General features: G+C 35.1%; 1 protein-coding gene across 3 annotated transcripts in view; it reads left to right on the top strand.

Moving 5' to 3' along the window:
• Nucleotides 1–19,091, top strand: part of CSMD3 (CUB and Sushi multiple domains 3) — an 891,194-nt gene that overhangs the window by 469,317 nt on the left and 402,786 nt on the right. The gene's annotated exons all lie outside the window — the stretch shown is intronic.

Below are 19,091 nucleotides of genomic sequence, written 5' to 3'. Positions count from 1 at the left end.
CACTTTTCTTTACACAAAACAGTTGTATTTGAATGTGTCTATTTTGCATATACCATGTCTTCCCTGGACCACAATACTAGCCCTATGCTTTAGTCACTCAACTCCTAGCCTTTCCCAGAATAGACAGTGCAGTTTTATACACCTCATACACTGTCCCTGGCCAAAAAAAAAAGGTATATAGACATACATGTCTAAACTACTTATTAAACTCTTAAATAGCAAGTAAAGGGCTTAATATCTCAAAGAATTTTAGGTAATTTTTTGGTAATCTTTTACTGGCTCTCTCAGATCAAATACCTAGACTTAGTGTTTAGATTATTAACTCCTATGTAACTCATACACCACAAATGAGGGGAGTTGATACAGCCCATCCTGGTGCTGGTAGTGAAAGCTTGATGATTAATTACATGTGTGTAACAAAATCTTCTGTTCTAGTTCCATTTATAAGAGATAGATGCAAGCAGTGTGAAATCATGAATACCTTGAACACGATGAACCTTGGTTAAAGTTAGAAACAATGGATATATATACACAATGTGCATATTAGAAATGCTAATTTGGAATTATGACTGAAGAAATATGTAAATGTTGACAAATTCCATTAAAACCCGTGCTTTAAAGGATGGAAATGTAAAAGAGCTCATCAGAACATTATGTTGCTTGAATTTATTATTTCTTTTGTGGTAAAGATTATTATTCTCTAGCTTATCATTTAAACAATGGCTATGCAAAATTCTCCCACTTGCATAATTATAATTTTTACTCAGAGTTTCCTTCTTTAAACATTGGCTTGTCATGCCTTTGTATCCGGACACATGGAAATGAATGCTTGATGTTGTCAAGGAAACCGGACATATGCAATCTGTGTGTTTAACTTGTAACTAAATTTGGCACTATATTAATTTGAATAGTCCATAAAATCTATATAAATGTCAGTTTAAAAAAGTAAAAAGGTTAGCCTGATTATAATTTAAAATATACTTCTCTTTCATTTAAAATCCACGTCTATCCTCAGCAAATGAAATAATGTTACAGAATTTAAAGAGTGGTCAGCTTATGTTGAAAGTATCTACATCTTGATTTTTCTTTTTTTCTTATTTGTTTCCCCTCTAAATGGTTAATTGAACCTGGCATCCTTATATTCCTCTTGGTTTTGTTATTTTCTTTGCCCTATGAAGGTTAGCTGCCAGAAAACCTAGTCATTCAAACGGTAGAAACTGTATTCATCATCAATGGCAGTGCTTCAACAGAGAACACAGTCACTAAAGCTCATGAACAGGTTGGAGCAGCAGGAGAGTCTCTTGGTATTTACAAAGCTCTTCACTCCTCTGTAGCTCAAGAGCTAAAAGTACCATTGCAAAATAGCACAAAAATTAGCATGATTTTGTTTTCTTTTTGTCAGTGTTCAATAAGACTAACTCAGAAAAATATTTCCTAAGGATCTGTTCATGTGCCAACTACAGAATGAGTTGTTGAATGCAGAAGGAACAGCCAGGTATCATCTCTCTCAGGAAGATCATAATACAGTGACTGAGGAAAATGTACCCAACTATTCAGACACAAATGTCCTCAAAGATGAGATATTTGATTCTCAGTGAATAATGCCCTGATCCTCCCTCACTGCATTCTGCTCATTCCAATCTAACCGCCACACTGCTAATGGTGCTCTCCAAGCAGCAAAAAGGTCATTCTATTACGATTTTACTCTCCGTAACTTTTCATTGTCTGGAGTTAGAGTCGGAACCCTCCCTGGATCTTATCTTTCAGCTTTCTTCACACTGTTTTTGTCTTCCTCCACACAATCGATTTTTTATCCAATTATTCATAATTTTCTGAACCCAACAAGCCGTTTCACACTTCTCCTCTGGGCATTCAGTAAATTCTGCCTGAATCCCTGTTCTAATTTGAATTCAACAGCACATTACTCCCCCTTCAAGAGAAAGTTCAAATATGTTTTCTTCTCTGGAGTTTTCCATAATCCCACCTACTACAAAATGACACTTCAGTTTTATAAAACCTCCCATTATAGATGAGTGGGGACCCCAACATTGAATTTATTTATTAAAAAGTTGTGCATTTGTTCTTATATGTTTAAACTTCAGTCACCCTCAAATTACTCTTTATTTGATGCAATATACTTATTGAGAACTTTTCCCCCACTGCTCAAAACAGTTTTTGAACTTGTTGATTTTAATGCATTTTAGTGCTTTTGCCATTTTGTTGTTGTTGTTTTGCCTCTTCCACATCCACAAAGCATTTTCTTTTGAGGATTTTTTTCATCCAGGCGGACAAACAAAAATAAAGTCACTCAGGGTGAGATCCATTGAATAAGGAGCGGGAGCACAGGGGTCCTGTGGTTTTTGATCAAAAACTGCTGGACACTCAGCGTGGTGTGGGCAGGTGCGCTCATAAATCACCCCTCGTGAAATGGGCAAACAGGTTAAAAGAGTCTTCAAGAAAAAACTCACTGAAACCAAACACAGCCCCTCACAACAATGCCAGCTGGGAAACTGATACAGACGGGTCCCTAGAACACTTACCCATCCTCCAGAAAAAAATTTCATTGTATTGGGTCCCCCTCGTATATTACATAACCCATAACTAGATGGCAATGTCATATTCATCTTTATTGTTCCAACAGCAACCCCCTTTTTGTCACTGTTGGTGATTAATGACTGTGCAATAAAGCTGAACAAATGGTTTAACCTAAATCACATAATGTAATATAGGATAAAATATGTCCTCAAAAGTTTTTTTAGCATGAATTTTTTTTCTACAATGAAAAGCTCATTTTTACATTCTCCATTATTTAAAAGCTGAACTCAAAGTTAAGGCAGAATTCATTTTGAGAAGTTTCAGATTTTGATGTGCAGATAGTTTCAGCAACTTAGCCTACTAAAAATAATTTTCATAATTATCATGCTCTCTGTTAAGTAGTGTGTTGGTTCTAAATGGAACACCTGCTAAAATAGCTTTCCAGTTCTGATCTAAAGATAACTTCTTTTTTTTTGTCACCTGTAGATTTTGTATGACATAGTTTTAAATGTAGCTCTCCTGTAAATTAAACATATTTTATTATATAGATTCTTTTTAAATTTAAAGGTAGTGACTAAATTATATAACTTAGATTTTGTTTTTTATAACATATTATCTTAGGATTTTATTTATTTTTATTGAGGGAGGACAGAGAGAGAGGGAAAGAAACATCTCTGTGAGACAGAAACATCTATTGGTTGCCTCTTGCACATGCCCCAACTGGGGACTGGACCCACAACCCATGCATGTGCACTGACCAGGAGTTGAACCCATGGCCTTTTGCATTGCAGGATGTTGCCCAACCAACTTTGTCACACCAGTCAGGGTGTTTTTTAAAACAATTCATTGTAATCCTTAAATAGTGTTTTGCAAATTGCCTGAGACAGTGTTTGTTTTTTTAAATGAAATTTATTGGGGCAACATTGATTAATAAAATCATATAGGCTTCAAATATACAATTCTATGCTACAACATCTGTATATTGCGTTGTATGCCGGCCACCAGAGTCACATCTTCTGTCACCATATATTTGACTATTTTTGCTTTATTAACTCCCCCCTCCCCTTCCCTCTGGTATCCACCTGGTGCCATACATAGTCATTATAATATTATTAACCATATTCTCTGTACTGTACTTTACATCCCTGCAACTATTTTGTAATTGCCAGGTTGTACTTCTTTATCCCTTCACCTTTTTTGACCAAGCACTAGAGTTTCTTTTTATGCTAGTTTCGTAAAAGTTGGGTTTTAGGATTATTGTGGTTTCAAAGAATGACTAAGAAAGTAGTTCAATGCTCTGGAATACTTTGAATAGCATAAAAGTTACAGGTCTTTGAGAGGAAGAGAGGCCCTAGCTATAAAACCATTTGGTAATTTTACCTTAAATGTAAATACTTAGCGAATTTTATTTTTTCCCCCAGTGGTTATAAGTCTCTTCAAAACTCTTCTTGTATTAATGTTGGTCATTTAATTTTGTTACAAAATGTCCTAAGCCATAGTAATAATTTTCAAATATATTGACACATATACTTAGTTTTATAAAAACCACTTTCTGAAAAATAATAAAGATATCTTTCCAGATGCTATGTTTATAGCACATATTAATTTCAAGGAGTAACTTTTCCTGTCTCTTTGTCTTCACCTGCTCTTTTGCCCACTCAGAAATCACTCCACTTTCTTTGAGTAATTGCTCTCCCTCAGCTTCGGTGAGCCTGACCTCTTCTAATTCAGTATGGCTCTAAGGTTTGGGTTGGACAAATCAAAACTCCCTTGATACACTTGTCATTTCAGGAGGGGGAATTGATATAGATTCTGAGTGAAAACACATCTTTTTTTCTGAGCTTGTAAACTCTTAAGAGCCATTTAACTTGGTGCCAAAAAAGGCCAACTTTTGTTACCTTGTGTCAGAAACTTGTCAACAGAGACAAGGCAGAACCAACAGATGGAAGAATGAAACACTGTACTGTGGACATAATTGAAACCCTGAATGCCTAAAGGGAACACTATGCCTTGGTTTTCCAATTGTGTGAGGCTATAAACTTATCCTTGTTTAAGCTGTGGGGAATTCTACTTCTGTCACTTATAACTAAATGAATCCTGATTAACACACTTGCCATCTCTTTGTTGTTTAATTCTCTCAACTTGTAAAAAAGTGAATGTCTATATTTCAGTTTAATTCATTCAGACACATATTTCTTTATTTTGAATATGTGTTGGTCCTGGCTGGGTAGATCAGTGAGTTAGAGCATTGTCCGTATAATGCAAGGTTGCAAAGTTCCTCAGTCAGGGCACATACAAGAATCAAACATGAACAAATAGATCAACAGCACAGAACAGAAAGACGAGAAACAAATCCACATAAATATAATCAACTAAACTGTGTGAAGGAACACAGCCGATACAGTGGATCAAAGGTAGTCTCTTTAACAAATGGTGCTGGAACAACTGACATCCATATACATAAAATAAATCAAGCCATAGGCTGTACACCCCTCATAAAAATTAACTCAAAATGTGTCATAGACCTGAATCTATAGTGCAGAACTGTACAAGTAAAATCATTGGCCAGATGTGTAATGTGGAATTATACCCCTCCTCCTAGAAGATACTATAGGAAAAATCCTGGATGACTTTGAGTATGGTATGAATATTTAGATATAACACCAAAGGTACATTCCATGAAAGAAGAAATTAATAAGCTAGGCTTCATTAAAATTAAAATCTTCTGCTTTGCAAAAGACTATGTAAAGAGAATGAGCAGAATGGTGGGAAATATTTGCAAAACATATACCTGATAATGAACTGTTTTCAAAATGTACAAAGAGTTCTTAAAATTCAATAAATAAATGAACAAATCAAATTTAACAAATGGGTAAAAGACATGAACAGACACCTCACCAGAAGACATATACATGGCAGGTAAACATATGAAAAGATGTTTAACATCATATGCCATTAATGAACTTCAAATCAAAACAATGAAATACTCTTACATACCTATTACAATGGCCAGAATCCAAAATGAGGACAACACCAAATGTTGATGAGGATGTGAAGCAACAGGAATTCATTCATTCATTCATTCATTATTGGTGGGAATGGAAAAGGTAGAGTCACTTTGGAAGACAGCCAGCAGTTTTTTACGAAACTAACTATATTCTGACTGTATGATCCAGCAATCATACTTCTTTAGTATTTACCCAAATAACTGAAAATGTATAGCCATACAAATCCTGCACATGTATATTTATAGTAGCTTTATTCGTAATTACCAAGACTTGCAGCAGCCAAGATGTTCTCCAGTAGTTGAACACATAAATAAACTGTGGTCCAGCCCTAGCTGGTGTAGCTCAGTGGATTGAATGCGGGCCTGCAAACCAAAGGGTCACCAGTTCGATTCCCAGTCAGGGCACATGGGTTGCAGTCCAGGTCCCCAGTAGGGGGCGTGTGAGAGGTAACCACACATTGATCTTTTTCTTCCTTTCTTTCTCCTTCACTTCACCTCTCTAAAAATAAATAAATAAAATCTAAAAAAAAAAAAACAAAAAAACTGTGTTCCATCCAGATGATGGAATATTATTTAGTGTTAAAAAGAAACAAGCTATCAAACCATGAAAACACATGGAAGAAACTTAAATGCATATTGCTAAGTGAATGAAAATAATGTAAAAAAGCTGCATACAGTATTCCAACTATGTGACATCCTGGGAAAGAGTAAGCTATGAAGACAGTAGAAAGATCACTCGTTGCTAGGAATTAAGGAGGGGGGAGGGATTCTTAGGCAAAGCAAGAAGATTTTTAGGGCAGTAAATCTAATCTGTATACTATAGTGGTGAATACATGCCATTATGTAATTGTCAGAACCCACAAAATGTACACCATGAAGAGTGAGCCCTAATGTAAACCAAAGACATTGGGGGATGATGAGTCAATGTAGATTCGTTGATTGTAACAAATGTTCTACTCTAGTGCAGGATGTCAAGACGGAGGGAGTGTGTGTGTGTGTGTGTGTGTGTGTGTGTGTGTGAGAAAAGAGCATCTAGGGACTCTCTGTATTTTCTACTCAGTTTTACTATCAATCTAAAATTTCTCTTAAAAACAAGTGTATTGATTTAAAAAATAAAATTTACAAAACAAAACTTAATAGTACTCCTAAAGACCATTTGTAAAATGATACTACTTTATGTTTATAGAAGTATAATATTTGAAAGCTTCAGGTTATTGCTCACATTGATCTGTTAACACAGTTTTCTGGCTTACTCTGCCACTCGGTTACCATGGCATGGTGCCAGGCTAGGAAGAAAGAAGCAGAAAAACGACTCTGTGAGGGCATCAGTCCACAGCATATTCTGTCCAGTACCCCAAACTGTCATTCATGTTGATTGTAGCTTTCACTGTATTTCAGACTACATTAAGTTTATTTCAAAGAAGTAACTTTGACTCAGATTGTCTTGCAAAACATCACTCAAAATAATAATAATGCTATTTTCTGCTGGATATATCCCTGGTGGTAATAAGGAGGTAGAAACATTCTATCTCTTTATCCTAATTCAGTTGTGAAACTCAGTACAGTAGTCACCAAGTCAGGGCACATTCAAAGCAATTGCTAATGTAGAAGAAAATCTTTTTTTTCCCTCTGTTACTTTGAAGAACATTACACACTTAGGTTAAAAGAGCTTTTTTGTAAATACCTTGGTTTATCCTTTTTGAAATAACCATATTGTCAGTATATGCTGGCAAATGTTATGGTCCATAAACATCATGAACAGCCAACATTTATTAAGCATCCTCTGCACATGAAGCTATTAGATATATTAGATGGGCATTCTGAAGTAGATGAAGTGACCATACAATAATGAAAATATAAACAACACATACAAAGTAACAGAATATAAAATAGAGAATTACATTGACAGCCAGTATCTATTTATCTTAAGCATGACTATTTTCTGTTCATGGTTTGTGTGCTGTGAAGTTATGTGGGAAGAGAAATCTCATCTTGCTTCTACTTAAGCAAAGAGTCTGACAAAGCCTGGGAAAGTTTTGTGAATTTTTACACATATTCACAAAGATGTTATGTGATCATTATATTTGTATGTCTTTTATTTTGTGACACTGCATCTTCAAGTTGTGGTCAGAAAAGGTGTATAACCATTGGGAAATCTGATGCTTAAAGCTTAAAATGGCAAAATTAAATACCAATACATGTGCAAAGGCCACGTACATGCCAAATCATCAGATCTGGAGCCATAGTTGTGTCTAGGGTCCTTTCCCAAAATAATTTTGTAAGAGAAATAAAAAAGTAAGATGAGATTAATTAGTTTATATTCCTGTCATCAGTTTTTACACCAGTGAAACAACTAAAAATACTTACCCAAGGGGGTATTTCTCAAACAACCAAGATAGAGAATTAAAAAACAAAGACTTCTGAAGGAAGTATAATAAAACAATATAATATCCATGGCTTTAAAACCAAAGCATAATTTTTAAAACTTATTTAAATGTTCATTCAGGAATATATAATTGGACTTTTGGTCAAACTCACACCACTTCAAGTCTGTTGTTCACAGTGTGTTTTAAGGCAATTCTCCCATCACCTTTAGATCTGAAGATAGAAGAAGGTCCAAACAGAACAAGAAACAAAAGAAGAAGAAGAAACAAAACAGAAAGTTTCAAGACACCGTGGAAGTAAACCTGTAACAACGAGATTTGGAAAGCTAGCTATAAGATTTGGATACCAACATACCAAAAGAAAAAACAAAAGAAATTATGTCTTTCAGCCCTGGCTGGTGTAGCTCAGTGGATTGAGCACAGGCTGCAAACCTAAGTGTTGCAGGTTCGATTCCCAGCCAGGGTACATGCCTGGGTTGCAGGCTATAACCCCCAGCAACCGCACATTGATGTTTCTCTCTCTCTCTATCTCCCTCCCTTCCCATTCTAAAAATAAATAAATAAAATCTTAAAAAATAAATAAATAAAATTAAAGAACAGAAACATTACTTCACACACACACAAAAAAAATTATGTCTTTCTAAACAATTCAAATTCTAAGCACCTAAATCGTAGCTAATTTTAATGTTTATATCTATAAGCTGATGGTTTGTTTATTTATTTTGGGGGGGGCAGGGCAATGTATAGAGACAATAAAAACTAAAAAAATATGAATCGATAGTGGAGAAAAATGTAAGGATCATAAAAGAATAGTCCCAATGGGTGAGGGCCCTACTTGATGGTGTCCAGTGCTCTCCCTTTGACAGCGTACATGAGCAGGGTGTGGTCACTGAGGAAACTCAGCTGGTGCTGCTGTTGTGTCTCCCACATTCTAAATAATTGTCAGTGACAGTTGGCAGCCAATATTATATTAGTTTCAGGTGTACTCCCAGTGACTAGACATTTATATAACTTAAGATGTGATCACCCTGATACATCTAGTTAAAGTGAGGAGCCAATTTGAATTGGAAATCGGGCTCTATGCCTCTCAAAGGTAAGCTGACCTCTGAAAGCCTGCTCTCTCCATGTGTGGCTCACTTAGAACTGTCTGTAAGAGATGGTAACTAACATTGTTTGCACACCTACTATACACCAAACGTCGTGCTACAAGTTGTAATTATGTGATCTAATTTAATCTCCATGTGTGCACACAATTTCAGTTCACCAGAGCCAAATTTAAGTAACCACGGAACTTCAAGACCCACTCAATTTTGAATACTCATACGTGTATTTTGCTTGCTTCCAACTAGTCTATAGTGGGGGAAAAATCTATGCAAATATTTAAATATATTTATTCAAAATATTTAAATATGATTTAAATATAAAGAACACTTGGTTTCCATTTATCTGAGAAAAAGCTAATTTATAAATCATTCTTAATATATAAGTAAAAAGTAAGGGATTCAAAAGGATGAATCCTTAACACAGTGATACTTCAAATTATAACTCATTCATTCATGCATCACACAAATACCATGTGTGGACCTACACTGCGAGGTGATGTGGACAGGAGCTCTTATTTTAAGGCAGCCCCTGCCTTTTCAGACAAGGCATAGACATAAATAAAAGTACATTGTGGTGCATGCAATAATAGAAGCTTGGACTAATTGCAGTGGTAACACAGAGGGGAGAGTAATTGATTTGACAGGGGACAAAGCATCAGGACGGGCTCCAGACAGGAGGTGGTATCAGGTCAGCAAGGGTGGAGATGGAAGGGGTGGATCCTGGACAGTCTGTAAAGCACATGGGCAAAGATATAGAATGATGAAAGGCCTGGTTCAAAGGAGTCAACTACAAGTAGTTAATATTTCCGCAGCTTAATGGTGACAAGGAAGGAACACCCACAGAGGAGACTAGCATGTGGGAGTCTAGGAAGCGATTTCAGCAGTCTACAGTAACCTGTGACTATTTGGATAATACTGTTTTGAAATTTTTATAGAAGGGGAATTAAAGAGGAAAAAAGTGAACCAAGAATCTATTTTAATCATCCACAAAGGAGATGAGCCCAAACCTAAGATACAATGGCAGTCAAGGTTGTAAGAAGGCAGGAGAATCTAGAGACAAAATTGGCAGTTGCTAGAATCCGAACAGATGTGGTAAGAGTTGTGTTGAATAAAGTACAGGGGATAACTAAAGTTTGTGCCCAGCTTTTCTACTTGAGTGATGAGGTGAACAGCAGTTACATTAAGGAAATATAATATTGGGAAGGAAGATCAGATGTGAAAGTAGAAAAATAAAATAGGTTTAGGCTTGTTGCATATAATTTCACTGTGAGACATCAAATTGGCTGTCAATATGCAACTGAACTCAAGAAATAGATCTGGGCTCTTTATTTGGGAGTGCAGTTGCATAAAATAGGAGGGTCTCATGGGAAGATTTGAGGAACAAGTAGTTACTACCAGCTATAATGTAGTGTTTATAATGTATGTTAGTATGTTATAGAATGAACTCCACAAGTCAGAGATGTGTTACATATCTTAAGTAGAACTCTTGGTAGATATGGTGGTAATTAGGTGACTGGAAACTCAACAATGCACCAAAGTGTCTCTGGGGAAATTGTTAGACACGATATCGTGGACATAGACGTTGAGTAGTCATGCATAGGAATAGACATGATTCCTGATATCACTCATAAATGTGTAATGATGGGTTTGAATGCCGATAGATTTATAGGTTTGGGGAGGAGGGACGAATCAAGAAAGTGTGGATTTTCATACTTGATGGTTTAAATTTTCTCTCAATTTGAAAACAAGGATGCTCAGAAAATTTACAATAAGAGGACAAGGGGTTGTGAAGGGTATCAAGGTGGATGGATGTAACTGCTTTGACTTCACAATACTTTAGGTTCAAAGGTAACAAGACTGTCTTGCTTTCTTGAAAGCTCAAATTATTCATCCCCTAAATGTTTAAATGATTTTTGGTTGGTCTCTACTTTGGCAGAAAATATAATAATATATCATTATTTTATCTATGACCCCACTCTTATTTTAATCTGAATTCTAAAAATAGAATTTCTAAAGAATCATTTTTTGGCCAAAATATTCTTAATTATGTCTTGGTTAGACAAAGCTCCTCCCCTAGTAAATTCATTAGAAGCACATACATACAATATTCTGTGAGTTTTTCATGTTCAAGGGTATTTTTCTATAGCTTTAGTTTTCTTTTTTACTTGAAAGACAGTTTAGTTGAGTATTCTGTTCCATTAACTTTCTTGAAAATACTTCTTCACTGTTGCTTTACTTTGCATGTTGTTTTGAAAATTATGCTTCTAATTCTTATGTCTTTGTGAGTCATTTCAACTTATTACTTGGAGTCCTTGAAGGATATTCTTCTGTTTAACAAATTAATTAGAATTTTCCTCACCTTTCTCTGGCACCCAGTAGGTCCTCTCGAGTCTAGACTTGCCACTTTTACCTCTGGAAATTTTCTTTGGTTATATAAATGGAAATATTAATTTGATTCTACTGTTTTGATTTTCTGCTTAAGGGACACTAAATTAACTCATGCTACTTGCCTGTCTTCCATTTCACCTACTTTATCTCTGATCCATTTCAGTTTTTTCTCTCATTGTCATGGACCTGGGTTTTACTTTTTACTGTTTTTCTTTAATGTCCTTTCTAAAATATTCATTTTAATCTTTCTCCCCAGGTACCTTCTGATTTATGTTCACTTCTAGTATAATTTTATTATTTTCTTCTATTTCTTTCCTGCGTTAAATTAACTTTTGTTTCATTATAACCTGTTTTATGTCTATTTTTAGTTCTACTATTTATGTTTCTGATTCAAGGAGGTTTTTAATCCCCCTAGTTGGTTCTCTGAATATAGTTACTTTAGTCTGGAGAGTTGTATTATCATTTTGTTCAACTCCATGGTTGTTTTCAGGTGAAAATTTTTATCATCTGGAATGTGTTAATTCCTGTTTCTGATTTATCACAATATTTTTGTGTAGATATGTTTGCTTTTTCCTATTTTTGTTCATTTTATGGGCAGCATTCCTAGTTTGAAAATGCTCTCTTCTGTTCTCTTTATAGTTTTGTTTGTTGTTGTTTTTTTTTTTTTTATGGGATGGTGTTGGTGGGGGTAAGAGAAGGGCTGACAGGTCTTGTTTCTCTCTTGTCTCTTTGGGATTCTTTTTTTGTTTGTTTGTTTTTATTTAATAAATTTTATTGTATTTTTATTACTCCTCATACCACCTCCCCCCTGCAATCACCACACCGTTGTCCATGTCTATGAGTCCTTTTTCCTTTTTTTCTCAATTCCTCCATCCCCTACCCACCCCCTCAGCTGTCATCCTGCTCTATATTTATGAATCTGTCTTTATTTTGCTTGTTAATTCAGTTTGTTCATTAGATTCTACATATGAGTGAAATAGTGAGGTATTTGTCTTTCTCTGCCTAGCTTCTTTCAATTATCATAATGTTCTCCAGGTCTATCCATACTATCTCAAAGGTCTATCCATACTATCCATTTTATCAAAAAGGGTAAAATTTTCTTCTTCTTTTATAGGCAAGTAGTATTCCATTGTGTAAATGTCCCATAGTTGTTTTATCTGCTCATGTCCTGATGAACACTTGGGCTGCTTCCACATATTGGTGATTGTAAATAATGCTGGTATAAACATTGGGTGCATAGGTTCTTTTGAATTGGTGATTCAGGATTCTTAGGGTATAATCAAGGCAATGGAATTACGGGTTAAAAGGCAGTTCCATTTTTAGTTTTTTGAGGAAATTCCATACTATTTTCCACAGTGGCTGCACTGCTCTGCATTCCCACCCACAGTACACTAGGGTTCCCATTTCTCTACAACCTTGCCATCACTTGTTGTTTGTTGATTTGTTTATGATGGCCATTCTGACTGGTGTGAAGTGGGATCTTATTGTGGTTTTAATTTGCATCTCTCTGATGGCTAGTGTCACTAAACATCTTTTCATATGTCTATTGACCATCTATATGTCCTCTTTGGAGAGGTGCCTGTCCAGGTCCTTTGCCCATTTTTTAATTGGGTTATTTGTTTCTTTCCTTTCTTTTTCTTGTGTTGAGTTTTTAAATTCTTCATAAATTTTGTATATTAACCCCTTATCAGATGTGTTGGCTAATATGTTCTCCAGTTCTGTGTGTTGTCTTTATTTTGTTGATGTTTTCCTTTGCTGTACAAAAACTTTTTAGTTTGATATAGTTCCATTTGTTTATTCTTTTTTCTTTTGTTTCCCTTGCCAAGGAGTTGTATCTGATAAAATATTGCTATGAGCTATGTCTGAGATTTTGCTGCCTCTGTTTTCTCCCAAGATTTTTATGGTTTTGGTTGGTAAAATTGGACAGATACATGCAGAAAAATTAAACTAAAGCACCTTCTTACACCACACATAAGAATGAATTCAAAATGGATTACAGTCTTTGGGATTCTTTATTTCTTTTTCTGTATTTTTCTGTATTTTTCATGATTTCTCTTCACTGTCTCATTTCCAATGAGTACTATCATTTCACTATATATGTGTATCTGCCTTGTAATTAATGCTTTCCGAGACTGCTTCTCCTAGTTCCACATACTTTAAGTTCCCTCCATTTATCTCGTGCTATGAACTACTGAGTCCCAGTACTATGTTTAGCACTTTGGCAATTAATATTTAACTTTCTCTTTATGGGGGTGAATCTATTTGTGCTTTGCTTATTTCCTTGTTGTTCTTTTACTCTATTTTCAACAGACCTTTTTTTTCCCCACAGACCTTCTTAAGCTTACCATCCTGTGCTCAATATTCATAGTCAGGAAGGTAGCTCTTTCTTTTCACTGGTTATAGACAAATCGTAGCATAGTGTTCTGAAGCCATAGGTCCTGACTGGTTTTATTTTCATTCTTGTTTATTTACATAGTTTTTAGGGGCAGTGCAGGGGAGGTTCAGCATTAGGCAGCCACCATCTTTCTCCAGTCATAATCACATGGTCTTGGCATTTAGAGATGACACCGATCTTACAATTAGTTCATCGGGTTCGTATCTCTCAGATCAGCTGTGACCTTGCAGGGTTAAGAGCTAAAGTCAAAGGATATTTATGAGTAGAAAAAAAGGAATTTCTATAGGTGAAGATAAACTGATGTAGTGATATAATTCTAAAGAATGTTTTTAATATTCAGTCTTATAGTCATAATGTCTGCTTCCTGTTAGCTTTGCAAGCAATTGTTTGGAATGCAATGCTGCTTTAGACCTAGCCCCAAGCTTATTTTGCCACTGTTACCATTCCAAAGCTCTGAGGACTAAGACTGCAAAGCAGTTCCTCTGGGGTGGAGCCATGCCCCCATTTTGATGTTGCTCTGTTGATATTATTTGTCACAGAAGCATGAATCTAGTGCTTATTTCTTTTGACATTAAACTCCACACAATGCTAAAGGAGGTAGGCATTGTTATTAACCAGTCTGTACACGATGGATTAATTGAGGGCCAGACAGCATGAGGCACATGGCCACGTAATTCCCAGTCCGGATTTGGGCCCAGGCCATCTGGTTTTAGTATCCATGCCCCTAATCACCAATCTGTTCCTTTCTAAGAAATTGTTGGTCTCTTTTTGACCTGACTACATTGATATATCATCCCATATCTCAGTTCTGTTTTATTTAATCCGCTGTCCTATTTTATGTTGTTTCACACCAATGTTATGCATTTCTGGAACCAAAGTTAACCACTCTCCCTCTGCAAGCAGCCCAAGTCCAATTATTAAAGTAACATTTCTAAGGTGTCGTGTTTTGCTGTAAATTCTTACAAACCTAAACTGCTTGTGTACTATCCTCTTTCATCTTTTGTTCATGTACAGATTCATAACCTCAGTTTTTCTACAAAATTTTTCTTGCGCTTTTTTTATCCCACTTGTTTTTACTTCAGGAGTCCCAGACTTTCCCATAGTAAGTGAATTATCAAAGATAACTCTACCATATATTGTACATTCCTATGAGGTAAGCCCTCACTAACTGTCTGTTACTCCTGAATGTTCTTCCTCTTTACAAAGCACTTGAAAGCAAAGTCATTATTTACATTTTACAATTGTTTTAAAGGTTCACTATCTTGCCTAAGGTCACAAATCTAGTAAGCGGTTGAGCTGGGATTTAAAGCCCCCAGTTCTAATTCCAGAATTCTTAACTACTGCAATTTGCTGCGCCATTAGAAAGACTGATCTCCAAAGTTAGAGCACAAGTTCTGTCTCTCTGGAACTGCTCGCCCTCTTGTATTAAAGTGTCCCTTGAGCATAGAGAAGTGGCCACTTATCGAAGAAAATCAGCCTTTCTACTTCTGCAGCCAGGAGGACAGCAAAAGTGCTTTCTCAAGGTTTTGCTTTTACTGTTTATTGTCTACTGTGTGATAGTCCCGTCGCTGGTAAAAACGCTGATTTTTAAAAATGGTGGCATAGCCCTCATTTAATTTTCACAGGTATGAGTTGCTGAGACATCTTTATTTATAGCAACAACTTGTTGCTATTTTATAAATATATATATATATATATAAAATAAAAATATATCATATAGCTTACTGAATTCAAGTTCTTGGGAGACACAACCAGAAAAAAAAATACATACAAAGCATAAAAGAGAAATTGATTTCTGATCCTGAATGTAGAGAGAGGCCCTCAGTCCTAATCCTAAGTGTTATGTTTCATGTCTTTACAAATTCCAACCAGAAATAAAATATTGCAAGAACACTCTTTTCTGAACAATTTAATTGTCATTAATCTTCCCAGTGTGGAGTAACATGGATTAGATCAAATTTGGGTAGGTTAAATTTTTCTTTGTTACACTGGTTAATGTGTGTGAATTTTTTTCTCCTCCTTCCCTGGCGGAGGATACTTGGAGAGGAGAACCCTTTACCGAAACAATCACTGATCCTCCAGAAATCTTCTCCATCAGGGGAAGCTCTGTAAGGGAGGGTCTAAGGATATGAGAGCAGTATAGTGTGGGCTAACTCACAGGCATAGAAGAAATGAAATACTTTAGGAAAGAGTTAGCAGCCCAGATCACAGTCCTATAGGCAATAGAGAACTCTAAATGCTCCACTGGTCTCCACCCAGAAATTAGCAGCTGATGGAGGTAGGTGAAGCTTGCTATAGTTCCTGATGTTCACAATGAGCATCTAGAAATGTATCCAGGAAATCTGATTTGAAATAAACGACAGTGAAGTTAAAGTCTAGACACAAAGCAATCAGTTGGCATACACTAATAATGAGAAATTGAAATAGGAAATTGGAAACAGGGGACATTGCGGGGGAAAGCAAGCAAATAAGTACTTAACTATGGTAAGCTATTTGAAAACACTTATTCAGTAAGAGAGTCATAATGGACACATGCACAAGAAATTGTACTGGAAAACTCCTCATGTGGAGAGCCAAGGACTCTGATCACCTGCCCACTGGATCACAGTGGCTCATTTTTTTCATTGTCCAAGAAAAAGTGTGTCCTGACTCAGGGCCTTGACTGGATTAAGAAACCCTATCTCACACTTTCAACCACCACCTAATCATCACATCCTAACGCCCTCACTTTTTTTTTTTGGCCCCACATCTACCTGTTCACTGATTCTCTCTGACATTTATTCTTATATCTTGAATCCATTTCCTTGCTAATATTCTCTTATCCAGAACCACAATATCTTGCAATTTCTTGCAGGAACATTTAAAACATCTTCCCATCTAATTTTAGTTTTCCTCCAAAGAGTAAATTTGAAATATAAATCTTGCCATGTTACTTCTTACTGTTAGTGGCTACCATTTATCTCTCTACCAAAGTTAAATATCTTTACAAAAGTATTAAAGGCTCCCAGAATTAAATCTGATGACCCTATCCACCTCTTTTCCTCATTTTTCCTGTCACCTCTGTTCACTGTGTGTATCAACGATAGTTTGTTGAGCAAGCCATGCTCCTGTCTCTCTCTCCCTTGCTGACTTTATATACCAGACCTGTAGTGTCCTTCCCTTGTGTGTTGTTCAGATTCTTCCTCTCCTATCCTCCTGACCCAACCATAGTCAATATTTCCCCAGAGTCTAAACCATTCTTCTGCACAAATGTTTGCTAACCTCTTTTGTGAAGGTTCCTTAATTTTCAAACTTACTAATGCAAACAGTAAAGAATTTTTAATTGGTTGTTTTGAACATATACACTGCTAAAAAATGTAATTGTACTTATCTCCCCCCAATTACTAAAAATAATTAAGTTGGCTATATTCTACAAATTTCTTTTCACCAGTTTTATGCTATTCTTTTATTTACCATTGTTACATACTTTAACAGTGCATGTTTTCAAGAAAAACTTCCCATTGTGCCACAATACATAGCAAAGAATCATCTTTAACTCATTTCAATACCTCAAAAATGATCATTTACATATATTAAATGTATACAATACTGTAGTATAGATTCAGAAGTAAAAGCAGAAGGAGCCTGTATTAATGTGCTTATCACATTTTATATGTCCAAAGAACAAATATATGTAAATACTATATTATATCCATTTTTAACAATAAAAATTTCATAAATCTCTTAATTATAACTTCTTAGTGATTAGTATTTTGTAGAAGAAATAACAGATGAAAAGAGACTATATATTTAGTCTCCAAATTTATATAATTGAGCATAAATATGGTGAATTGGAATTTTAAAGAAATATTTGAAATATACTTATTTTATTTAAGACTAAGGTAAAATTAGGCTTAATTGCTGTAATCAAAGTATAAGCTTATTAACTTCAGGGAAAAAGTAACTTTTTTTGATCCAAAACTTACTGTTTAGAGTACTTTTCTTCTTCTTTGCCTTGTCCTAATTTTGATGTTTTTATTAAATCTCTATATGTTTAGATATATTTTAAGATATATTTAAGATATATTTAATTTTAAATATATTTAAGATATATTTATATCCTAAAGGACATTATATTGATTTTATATAAAAAACATGAACAGGAAGTTTTTAAATGTTTGCTTATAAATGATAATGTTCCCTCTACATTCATTCAATAGTCCTTTAAATCTTGTCTAGTAAGCAAATATAACCACAGAAACCTTGGGTGTATTTCTAAAAGACTTTTTTCCCCATTAAGATTGCCATTTCTTAGTTCATTTCAACAGCATAGTATTTGCTGCAAAGTCTCTTATATTACTTCTTTTGGAAGTGTTTCTTTTTTTAAGCCAGGTAGAAAAGTAAGATATTATGTTGAACCACTTAATAAATTCGTTCTGATAATAGAAAGCATTTAAAACTTTAGGGAAATTCAGTATTTTCAGCTGCCTATAAGTTAAAAGGAAAATACATAATTGAATTTTTCAAAAGTATGAGGCTGCTAGCTAGGGAAAATAAAACACTGAAGACTTTGTGTTAGGGAGAAAATCGGAGAAGCGTCTATGCTTCATAACCATACAGTGCATCACTGTAACCCTTTGAAAGCCATGCAGTTCCCACAGGGAATAGGAGTCTTCTCTATACTCAAAATTATATGTCTGTTAGTTTGATAACAAAGTTCACTACATAATATAAAAATTAAATATAATAACAAATATTTTCATTTTTATCACAAAATAACATATAACACAGTTTATTATACTGAAATATGAGTTAATATTCTTTTTTATTCAGGATGCATTACTTTAGCATCTGGATCTGAAGATTTTGGATGTCACTTTTTTGGATAAAATGGTCATACTACTCAATTTCAAAAAATCTCTGTGCTATTAATAAAATACATTGGGAGATTAAAAAGAGAAAGTTTACTGTTAATTTTGCTGAACATATTTGACAGAATTTTTTCCTGTAAAAAGGAAAGGGATATTATATCCCTCACCTTCTTATTCCACTCCATATCAAACTTCTATTTTTCCACAGGTTGTACCACAGATCTTTAAGCTCAACGTGTCAAAATAATTTTTTTATGTTTCACTAAAACATTATTTTCATATCTCTCTCCTCCAATAATGACTCCTAACTGTTCTTTCTGTCCTTGGTATAAGCCTGCTGCATTCCAATGCATCTTTATGATGCACAAATTGGATCATGGAATTTCCCGCTCTATTAATACAAACCAGTCAGAAGCCAACTGACCAATT

The sequence above is a fragment of the Phyllostomus hastatus genome, unplaced genomic scaffold (assembly GCF_019186645.2).
Source record: "Phyllostomus hastatus isolate PE091 unplaced genomic scaffold, TTU_PhHast_1.1 phas_scaffold_21, whole genome shotgun sequence".
Lineage (NCBI taxonomy): Eukaryota > Metazoa > Chordata > Mammalia > Chiroptera > Phyllostomidae > Phyllostomus > Phyllostomus hastatus.
Note: the sequence above shows the minus strand (reverse complement) of the source record. Positions and strands in the feature narration are given on the sequence as shown.